Here is an 11,873-nt window from a genome sequence, read left to right as displayed (position 1 = left end):
GAAAATCCCTTTAAGAAACTTCCTCTTAACTTTACCTCCCCCACTCCATAGTATATAACCACTCTTCACAACCCCAGTGCAGCTCTTTCTGCCCATGCACTGTCCCTGTGCTTTAATAAAATCACCTTTTTGCACCAAAGACATCCTTAAGAATTCTTTCTTGCCCATCAGCTCTGAACCCCACCATCACCCCAAAACCCCATCAGCATGATGGGAGGATTTTAAGCCCATGAGAGCCAAGGGGGTGCCTTGTAGTCATTGAGTGGGGCTCTAGTATTTATATAGCCTCTATGATATGCCCCATTCTACTCTTACCTTACTCCATTACCACCCTAACCTGAGAATGTAAGCAACCTTATCCTCACCTTAGGAACAAACTGAGGTTAAGGAAGGCCATGTGACTGTCTTGAAGCTACCTATGCAGAAAGTGGTAAAAAGAAGGATTCAGACCCAGTTTGGCCTGTCTCCAAGTCTCAGGAACCTTGAGGCATAGGACTAAACCCCAGACAAATAAAAGAAAGGTGACAGCAGTTTTATGCAAAGAAACTAAGAGATTATGTAGATAGAAAAAAGGAGGGGAAAAAAAAAACAGACACACGCATCCCCACACACATGCACACACACACACACGTGAATGTATACCAGTACTTATTACAGTGTGAGAAACTTCTCCACTGTCCTATGGCTAATATATTCTGGTCCAGGTTTAGGGGATCTAGGAGAGAATGACTTGTGAGCTCATAGGAAGTGAATGATAGCATGGGAATTACCAATAATCCTACTCTCCTCTTTCCAACCCTCCAAGGGACTAAGAGGCCTGTTTTGCTTTTGTTTTCTTTTTTCAGAATGGTTTCTTTCCTTGCATAACCACTGACCTAGATTGTGTCTCTCTTCCCTCTGGTGTTTGGCCAAATGCAACTGGAGACATGACGAGACTGAGCCTTTGCTAGGGGATACAGAAATAATAAAAACAAAGCCGTGCATGTTAGGCGTTTACATTCAGAAGGGCCTCCTGTCTCTTCCACTTGGGGCTTTTGCTCAAATTAAATTACCTTCTGCCTGTTGTCACCACAGTTCTATATATATCTAGTGCTTGAGCTATTGAGACGAATGAGCAGAGCCCACATTGTTGGGTCAGACCACAGGAGACACTGCTGCTGCTTTCTCCCAAAAAGAACAGATTGTTCTGTGGCCCTGAAGGTCCCATTCTATGCTTTATGAGATGGAGATAAAAGGGGCCCAGGTTCCCAGGTCTCCTGATCTTTCAGTCCTTCTGTCACAAGATCAGGAATCAGGATCCTCTTTGACATTCAGCAAAGCTGATGAGGGTATGGCCTCCGTGCTCCAGCTGACTGGCCTTTGGCTCCCCTCTTCCTTCCATCCATCCACCACTTGATCCTCTGATCTTGTCCCTTCCTGGAGAAAAGAGCTTCACCGTTTCCCAATACCTTAAACAATTTCAGTGTCCTTCCAGATCTGGTCCCCTGCTATTTTTCCAGCCCTTTATATCCTTTATGTCCCCATCCTATTGATGGGGTATTGAACTGGGAAACAAAGGCAGAAGGAAATAGCAGATAAAATTAAATTTCCTTATAACCTGCAGCCCATTGACAAATACTTGAGGCAGGAAGAATGTTATATTCAATATATTCAATATAATATTCTTCCTGCAACTCCCTACTGTCTTAACGGTTTGCTGGAGGGAGAAACAACCTTAGCTTGACAATAGCTAGGCCTCCGGATCCTTTGAGCCTTCGTTAGCATATGAAAGTCCTTTTGGAGACTTCCCCTTGCCTTTACCTCCCCCTAACTCCCAAGTGAATAATCAGTCACTCCTCACAATCTTTCCCTGTGCTTTAGTAAAATCAACTTTTCCGGGCGCCTGGGTGGCTCAGTCGGTTAAGCGTCTGACTTCAGCTCAGGTCATGATCTCATGGTTCGTCGGTTTGGGCCCCACATCGGGCTCTGTGCTGACAGCTCAGAGTCTGAAGCCTGCTTCAGGTGTTCTGTCTCCCTCTCCCTCTGCTCCTCCCCCATTTGTGCTCACCTTGCGCAAGCGCGCATGCTCTCTCCCTCTCTCTCAAGAGTAAACATTAAAAAAAGAAAGAAATAAAAATAAAATAAAATAAAATCACCTTTTCTCATTGGCTCTGGACGCCCACCACCACTCCAAAACCATGTCAGGTATCACTTATTGAGGGCTTAGTATGTGACAGTGTGCCAATCGCTATTAATTATGTCTCTTTATTTTACACCATTCTGATTCTCTGAGGCAAGTATCTGTGCTATCTTCATTTTACCAGGCAGGATGATGAAACCTAGGAACAGAGGAGTTAAGTAACCTGCCCTGGGTCACACAGCTTATATATAGTACATCTGGCATTTAGGTCTGTCTGTCACCCAACTCCATACCCTTAATCACTGGTCTTTGCCTCCAGTGTATCATGCTACAGTGGGGCCAAAGTTCATATGTCTTTCTCTCTTTCAACTCAGTCAACAACTCTGATAGATTAAGAACAATGTTTTCCTTCTTTTCTCCCCATTGATTCTACTCCTGGCAGGAACAAAGACCTGGCAGACATTACAGAAAATGTTTTCCAGATTGAACTCTATTCTGTCTCCTTGTGGTAGAGGCATGGCAAGAAGTAGAACCTAGCTCCAGAGTACTTCAAATCACGCTTCAGTGACCTCTGGGCTTGCAATGATCTAGGGCTCAGTTGTCCGCTGCTCTGTGCCTTGTGTTGCTATCTATATAATGGGACGGATAAATGAGTGCATTCACATCATGCACATTGAAGAATGCTGGCCATGGAGGAAGCTCTCCCCATAGGTAAGCCCCAGTTAGCAATTGGCTGCCTGGTCAGCCATGGCACCACGTGTGCACTCTTAGGGAAGGGTCCATTCCACTGCCCTTTCCCGTATACTATGCTTGACTTTGACCTTCCTGAGCGAGGAGGGCATGCTTTGTTTTGTTTTGTTTTGTTTTTAATATCACTCCCCTTCAGAGCCTGGCAGATAGCATGAGCTCAGTCAAGGTTTTTAAATGAGTTGGCAAGGGATTCTGGTATTAATGTCTATTCTCCCTTCTGGGCTATGGGGGGGGGGGGGCAGGGAGGCTACCAGATAGGGATTCTCAGTTGCTTCCTCCAGTTTCCATGCCTGTAAGAACTCCAGTCTACTGCTTCTGGATGCCCCATTGAACATCTGCTCAGAAGCTGGTTACAGAAGCTGACCACACATGAACCATGTAGGAAGTACGTGCCCGGCACCATGCTGAGTGTCTTACATGCACTGCCCTATTTCTTGTAAACACATGACATTAAACACCCTAGTATACTGGAGAGGAATGGGTGAGCAGCACAGACAAACTACATTACTGTGGAGGTCATAGAGGAAGGAACCTCTGTGTGCATTCCTTAAGCATTTCCTACCTCCCAAACAGCTCAGTCAGTGACTTGTAGAGGGGGGAACAGCCAAGTTGGAAAAATAAGAGACTCGGCAGGAAACTTCTCCAAGAATGGTGTCCCTACCCCAGGACAATGGTTTTTTGCTCCCAGCTGGCCAAGAGCTCCTGATGAGCAAAGGGCGGAGTCTGACTCCAACTCCCCTTCTGGACAAGGCTCTATTTCACCTCCCCACACCTGCGAAGCAACAAGTATCAGCGCTTTTCCACATCACAGGTGAAAAATACTAGTCCAACAATGATGCAGAGGAAGGCTGACTTGGGCTCCATTTAAATCTTTCTATCCCTTCCCCTGTCAACAGAGCTGTCAAACCATGAAATGAGACGCTCTGGAGAATAATCAGCCCCATCCCTGGAGTTGCAGGTATAAGCAGAACAGTTATGTGTAAGAGATATTGAAGGGAAGGGTTTGGAATCAGGATGGATTCCTGAATCCACATGGATTCCAGTCTTACATCTCACTGGCTGTGATATACTGGCTAAGTGGTTTGGAAGAAGCCGTTCAACCTCCCTGATGGTCATTCTCCTCCTCTGCCCAATGGTGATGATGACAGCCACCTCTCAGGGCTTCTGGGGACATTAAATGGAGTGACGGCTGTAAAACACCCAGCATTACTGCCTGGAACATGGTAACAGCCCAAAGGCTGCCTTATTTAGTATACATGAAATTCATAGTTATTTATGTTTTTCATTAGTATCATTTTAATTCTTACTGTTTTAAGATAGTGGGAGGAATTCCTACATTGAATAGAGTGTTGAACAAAAGTTTCTAAAATGACCACACACACGCACACACACACACACACACACACCACAAGAGTCAGCAGAAATGCTCCAGTTATTCCCCCACACGTTTCCCCACCCACATCCTTCCACCTCTGCCCAGTTCTTTTCTTATCAGTCGTAGTGGTTTTCATATCATTTTGCTACCGCTAACTACCACCTCGACTCCGGTGTCTGCCTCATACACAGGCAGCGTCCTGCAGTGGACCAGGCAGATGTGATTCCAATCTAGATCATGCCTCTTTCTGTCCCTGTGACATTACGCAGAGCAGGAGATGTGTAGAGAGACACAGGGGAGCCCAGGCCTAAGCCTGCCATGTGAACACACCCTGTTGTACAGAGTCCTTTGGAAGATTTCTTTTTCTGGTGTTCCCCCTTATGTCCCTATTGCTCAAGTAGTATCTCCTTGAGGGCAGGAGGTAGTGGTCTCTTCTCTCTGTACCTTTTCACCATCTGGTAGGAAACTGTGCACTCAGTGAATATTCTCTGGTCGCTGGCTCTACAGCTGCTAATATCTAAGTGATTGATTTTAGTCAACTGCAGTGTCTCCTTCGGGGAAGTAAAACTGCCATGTCATGAATCTTTGACTCTCTGGCATAGAAATAGGGGAAGGAGAAATTATATAACCCTGTTATGCAACTGACAATGGTTTTACCACCAGTGACACATTCCCCTTACTCAGTGACTCCTCCACCCCAGATGTTGTGACATTCCAGAATGTCTTGTTTCTTGAAATGGAGGGTGGGGTCACCCCCAATTCTCAGCTTTTAAAACACAACAAATCACAAGTCACAGTTTCTCAGATCTGATCTATAACATCCCCATAGTCACACAGCCTGGTTGCAGCAACACCAGGATGAGAATTTGGGCCCTATAAGTTCCAGACACTGCAATCCAGTGGGCCTGATGCTGGGGAATTATCTGGGCTTTCATTCTCATGGTATCTTCCCCATCTCTTAACAAAAGTACACAAAAAGAATCAGTATTTTTTAAATGTTTATTTATTTTGAGAGAGAGCACAAGGGGCACAGAGAAAAAAGAGAGAGGGAGACAGAGAGAGAGAGAGAGGGAGACAGAGAGAGAGAGAGAGAGAATCCCAAGCAGGTTCCACACTGTTAGCAGGGCTCAATCTCATAAATCGTGAGATCGTGACCTGATCTGATATCAAGAGCCAGACACTTAACTGAGCCACCCAGGCACCCAAAGAATTAGTATTTTTGAGTGACTGTTGGGTGGCTTGCCCTTTATTTGTGTTAACTTGTTTAATACATTATCCTTAACTGAAAGATGAACAAACTGAGAAACAGTCCGTTAGATGACTTTGCCAGGGTCAACTGATGTCAATTAATGATTGGCATCTACCCAATTAACTATTTCTACTATGTTCTTTTCCACCCCTCTGTGCTATAGCCATGCCCTTGTATTAATATTTCATGTGTGTGCTATTTCTTTTATTTTAAAAACATCTCTTTATTCATTTTTGAGAGAGAGAGAGAGAGCATGAGCTGGGGAGGAGCAGAGAGAGAGGGAGACACAGAATGTGAAGGAGGCTCCAGGCTCTGAGCTGTCAGCACAGAGCCCAACGTGGGGCTCGAACTCATGAGCCATGAGATCATGACCAAAGCCAAAGTCGGGCTCCCAACTAACTGAGCCCCCAGGTGCCCCTATTTCTTTTCTCAAGAGTTTCTTTTCCTCAGCCTCCACTATGATCTACCTGCAGAGCTAGTCTTTTAAAATGTCTAGGTCAAGGGGCACCAGGGTGGCTCATTCGGTTAAGCGGCCGACTTAGGCTCAGGTCATGATCTCGCGGTCTGTGAGTTCGAGCCCCGCGTCAGGCTCTGTGCTGACAGCTCAGAGCCTGGAGCCTGTTTCAGATTCTGTGTCTCCCTCTCTCTGACCCTCCCCCATTCATTCTCTGTCTCTCTCTGTCTCAAAAATAAATAAACATTTAAAAAAAAATTTTTTTAAATGTCTAGGTCAAATAGCACCCCCTCTGTAAAGCCTTCTGTGATTGCTTCTAAGCAGAACAAGCCACCCCCACCCCCGCCATGTTGGCTTAAGAGTGTGTGTGTGTGTGTGTGTGTGTGTGTGTGTGTGTGTGTTAATTATTTGTTGGCACATCTCGCTAACCAACTTGAATCTTAACCCCACAACTTCGGGAACATGTCTTGTTGTTTATCTGCCACCTCACGTGCCTTGCAGTGTGCCACCGTAGGGTAGCTTCTCCGTAAATAACAGATGGAAGGATTAATAAAATAAGGACAACTTTCAAGGAGATAAAGGAAAGTGAGAGCTTTACTCTAGCTAATGAAACTGCCAGCAAATCTGAGAGGTGGGTAGGTCTCAGTATACTCATTTTACAGCCGAGGTGAACAAGTCAGGTTCTCTAAGCCTTGGCATCAGAAAACAGATCTGATTCCCGAGCTCGCATTCTTCCCAATATGTGAGAAGAAGAAAAGGCACATTCTTTGGGGGAATGCAGTAGGCATTGTCACGTGCAGAAGCAGGTAATGAAGTTCACAGGTAAGAAGGGAAGGGAAAGAGTAAAGGGAGAAAGAAATTCAAAAACCGAGAAGGCAGGATACTGGCAGTTCACGACAGAGTGGGAGACAGGACTTCCCGGGCAAGCACCGACTTTGTGCCCAGTAAGAAGGTGCGAAGGAAGGAAGATCGGAGTGACATTTAGACAGATGAGAATGGCACCAGAATTGAACACCAGATAATTGGACAAGTTTCTTTTCAAAACTGTTCTGGGAGCCAGAAAAGGGCAAAGACAGGGGCCTGCAGCAGGCAAAGGAGGAAGAATGATTTAGAGGAAGATGCCACAGCTTGGGAAGGCGGCGGCTTGACCTCGCCGCTTGAGAAGGGAAAGTGCCTGGAAGGTCTGGCAGCCTGGCCACTGAGCGCATCTTTGGTGGCTGTTTGCAGTGGCATATGGCTGAGGGGTGATAGCAGCCCCACGGTGATAGAAGGACAGAAGGGATAGTGGTGGATGGCATTTTAAGAAAGAGAGCAGGAAGGAATGAGTAACCAGAGGTCTCTGCTATTATCAAGCGCCAATTATGAAATTTACACAGAGTGTTTACTCTTAACTGGCAAGAATTCGCAGATGGTGGAAAACACCAGGGGTCAGACCGTGCCTCCATAGCTAACTGTTTGGGAGCTTGTGAGATATCACTTTACATGTCAAGTGCGGCAAAGGGGAAGGATAATAGCAAGCGTTGTAGTGCAAGGAGGTGCTTGGATTTAGACAAACTGCAGTTTTCTCCTTAAGGTAATTCAAAGTAGCCAAGTAACATGTTGCTAAAATATAGAAGAGTCTTATAAAACCGACACATGTGTTAATTTTGCAGCTTTTTAAATGAGTGGGAAAGCTGGGAGGTATTCTTGGTTTATACAATTGAACCATACAATTTGGAAGAGAAACCCTCCCTTCAAGGACTTTTGAATCCAGTGTGATACTAACTTTTCTGATTTTACATACTACTTGCATGAACTTTCTTGAATCCTCTGTTCCATTTGATTCATGCAAGTGATTCCTATCTGTCAAAGTGCCTGTATAAACCATGCACCCCACGGACAAAGAGACACCAAGGGACAAAGAGATCGAGAAACTGTTTGTTAAACAGATAGTGGTGAGGTCAGTGCACCATCCAGTTGTCCTAATCCCTTCTTCCATAGTCTTTCACCTGCCACTCAACTCGGTTGATAGCTGAGCCTTTACCAGAAATGAGGGTGAATGGGAGAAATTATAAATGCATGAATAAACCCTGAATTTACTATTGAGTCTCCCATTTTCATACAATATCACAAGTTTTAAGATGCTAGAACCACATGTTAAGGGTGATGGAACATCTGTATGATGGAGTTATGCCTGGAATCATAGATAGAATGGCCATAAAGGACATTTACTCCAACCCCTGCATTTTAGAGATAAGGAAATAGTCCTGGAGAAGTGAACATACTAGAATGTCAGAGAGCTGGCCTGACCCTCAGCAGCCATTTGGTCCATTGCTTTCCAATAGGCAAACTTTCTCATGCAATATCAATTTTTTTTTCCACATCTGCGTACCTCTTGCATTATTCATTTTGTTTTCTATTTTTGTTCTTGATTTTTTCCTAAAAAGGCTTGCATTATAAACTTAAAAATATTTATTTTTTATTTTTTTTTTATTTTTTTCAACGTTTATTTATTTTTGTGACAGAGAGAGACAGAGCATGAACGGGGGAGGGGCAGAGAGAGGGAGACACAGAATCGGAAACAGGCTCCAGGCTCCGAGCCATCAGCCCAGAGCCTGACGCGGGGCTCGAACTCCCAGACCGCGAGATCGTGACCTGGCTGAAGTCGGACGCTCAACCGACTGCGCCACCCAGGCGCCCCAAACTTAAAAATATTTTTAAGGGATCATATTCCTTACTATTTACAACCTATCATAAGTAGGAAAAAAAAAACATGAGAATATATAGATAATCATTAAAGGTAGTTACTCATCTGTTAACTGCATAAAATCATCTCGATTACCAACATACCACACTTTGGAAAATGCTGGCACAGCCCCAGTGTCTCATTTCATAGACGAGAGACTTGAATCCAGGGCAAAGCTCTCACCCACACTACATCTGCCTCTGCTTACTTACCTAATCTCAGCAGCAAATATTCTAATAACTGAGAAGGGTGTTCCCTGTTCTTTGGGGTTAGTTCCCAGACCTGGACGAGACACTGCAACTACGGCCAATCCAGCCAAAGATGATGTGTGTAAAGGATACACAGCTCTAGCCAGAGAGTTGCTCTCTGCCATGAATTTCAAAAGTGCTCTTTGCAGTTGGAAAGTTTCTACAGCAAATACCTCCCCACTGGGGAGCAGTACACTCCACCAGAGGATTCAGGATCTCCGCCTTAAAGGACAAAATCTACTGAATATCAACCTTCAGTGCTCACTGCCCCACTTGCCTCCCAACAATATTGAAAAAGAGGTTCCTGGGAAGACTGACAATGACTCAGCTAGCCTTTGCGTCGGAGATCCTGGTGTTTCCCAGAGAAAACTATTTTTGGAATCTTGATTGTCAAAGGCAAGCTGAGTGGTCAGTTTGTGAAAGTACAGCGGGCAGATTTTATTTTTATTTATTTTGCAATAAAAATCAGAAAACCAGAATTGGCAGCGGATGGCTCAGAGAGCCCAGAGCAGACCATGACATGTTTCTGGTATAAGCTTATGCCGGGTCTCAGCTATTCTAGAGCGTGAAGAAGGAAAATCGGAACCACACTAGGAGGAACTAGGAGAAGTGGGCAAGAGCCTAGGTCACAAGATCTAAATGGATATTGTAAGCTCAGAATCAACTAGGCCACCATTAGCATCCCATCGGGTCTGACCTGGGAGGATGAGGGGAATAACCATACAGTGTGAAAGAAAGAAACTGTCTGACCAATAGGGAGTGTCTTATTTCCCTTGATAAGAAGGATCACATATTCCATCCCGTTGACCTTGCCTTGGCTGTTATGAATAGTAGCAATAAATCTCAAGGACAAAACCAGTAACCATATTAAATGTGGGGTATTATCCTCCATTTTCTATTATGACTGTCATTCTCAGATCTGTCTGTGCCTTAAAATCACTTGGGCAACCTTTCAAAATACAGATTCCTTAAGCCCCATCTCTGATACTAAATCAGAATTTTCAACAATAAAGATCATAAACACATCTAGAAAAATGGATGGAAATAGATAATTAACGTCCTCAAGTGATTCTTAAGCCAAGCGCTTTTTAAAAAGCCGGAGGTGGTAAACTTCATCATCTTGATACACTGCTTCCATTTTTAATAGTTCTATTAAAACTATCTCAATTGTAAGCTGCCTAAAGTCCTTGGTGGAAATAGATTGAGTACAAATGAAGGGTGAGGGAAGATGCTAGAAGAACATAGAACAGATAGAGAGAGTGACCTAGAGACACAAGAAAACATGGTAGGTTTAGTAGCTTAATGTAACTTTGGGATTTTGGAACAGAAAAGAGAGACTTCTGTTACCCTTCTAAGAAATGAAGTCAGAGACAGTTTCTCTGGGGATTTTGTGAGAAGTTCAGAGCCTCTAAAACTTTTTCACATCCTTTTTTTAAAAACTCCTTATTTCCATATAGTGCCTCCCAGAAAATCCCTTTAACAGTAAGTGCTCATTCTTTCTTTGTGTGGAGGTGAGAAGACCAACAAGAATCTAAAGGGAAAGATAAGATAGAATCCTCTGAAGAAGATGGGCTTTGCAACCGCATCTCACAGGGCCCCCAGGGAAATAGAGGAGCGAGGTTCTTGGGGGCAGTGGATAAGATCCAGGCTGGGTTTTTTTAGGTCAGTCATGTTGCTTGGCTCATGGGAAATGGGGTGTCATTAGTGTGAGACAAGAGCTCAAATTGGCAACTGACTGGTTTTGATTTAATTACATAGTGAGTTAGTTTCTTAAGAGCATACAACACAATCCTTTCTCCTAAACGTGGGTTTAATTTTCAACAAAACACTTCTCGCATAAACAACATGTCGTTTCCAAACCCTTATTGCCATTCCCAGAACTGCTTGCAGCCTTTCAGAAACCCATTATTTTATAATTATAATCAAGACTATTAGGACAGGACAATTTGTGCCAAAAAACACATTTACACTCAGAATTGTCACTTAGCACTGTCACAGGGAGGTATCATCTCTATTTCTGCAGAGATCAAGGCGAGGAGCAAACACTGCCTTTTAGACTTTCCATTTCTAGATGGCATGGGGGTTACTGACCTTGTCTACATTATCCTTCAGTCCTTCTCCCCATGGTAGAGTAGCCAGGGCACCATGGCAGTCGTTACATGGCGGAAGGAATGTAGCCCTGGGAATCAGGCCAGCTTGGGTTCACACCCTATCCACCCCACCTTCCAACTGGACAATTCACATTTGCCCCTCAGTTTCTTAATCCAAGAAATGGCAAAACTTGGTAGCTTAGCTACCAAGTACTTGCCCAATAGGGTCATTTTAACAATTAGGTGAATTAATACACTGATTAGAACAGTCTCAGGCACATGCCGAGGGGAAGAAAACAGCAAATGTCAGTTATTATTAATACTATAAACTGTGTGACCTTGGATAAGTGGCTTATCCTCTCTGAGCATCCATTTTAGCAATGAGGAGAGTAGTACCTAACTCACAGGGGATCAGTAGCAATCAGAAGAGAATGCTTGGTGCTCAGTGTATTTGGTTGCTTTTGATCAACTACTTAGTCCACAGGGTTTCCCTTTGAATTAGAAAGCTTGGGGATCTCCTTAAGAGTGTGTGATTGAGGGGCGCCTGGGTGGCGCAGTCGGTTAAGCGTCCGACTTCAGCCAGGTCACGATCTCGCGGTCCGTGAGTTCGAGCCCCGCGTCGGGCTCTGGGCTGATGGCTCGGAGCCTGGAGCCTGTTTCCGATTCTGTGTCTCCCTCTCTCTCTGCCCCTCCCCCATTCATGCTCTGTCTCTCTCTGTCCCAAAAATAAATAAAAAAAACGTTGAAAAAAAAAAAAAAAAAAAGAGTGTGTGATTGGGGCGCCTGGGTGGCTCAGTCGGTTAAGCGTCCGACTTCAGCCAGGTCACGATCTCGCGGTCCGCGAGTTCGAGCCCCGCGTCGGG

General features: G+C 44.6%; 1 long non-coding RNA gene across 1 annotated transcript; it reads right to left on the bottom strand.

The window, feature by feature from the left end:
- Positions 1-5,229: 5,229 nt before the first annotated feature.
- Positions 5,230-11,537, bottom strand: LOC147575018 (uncharacterized). The gene is made up of 2 exons (XR_015242980.1): positions 8,617-11,537; positions 5,230-8,374 (listed from the first exon to the last, which is right to left on the bottom strand). It is a non-coding gene; the product is annotated as an uncharacterized LOC147575018 (long non-coding RNA).
- Positions 11,538-11,873: the final 336 nt, after the last annotated feature.

Source organism: Puma concolor, chromosome D4 (genome assembly GCF_028749965.1).
Source record: "Puma concolor isolate L17-30 chromosome D4, mPumCon1.1.hap2, whole genome shotgun sequence".
NCBI classification, from domain to species: Eukaryota; Metazoa; Chordata; class Mammalia; order Carnivora; family Felidae; genus Puma; species Puma concolor.
The sequence above is the reverse complement of the archived record's forward strand: the minus strand, read 5'-3'. Positions and strand labels throughout refer to the sequence as shown.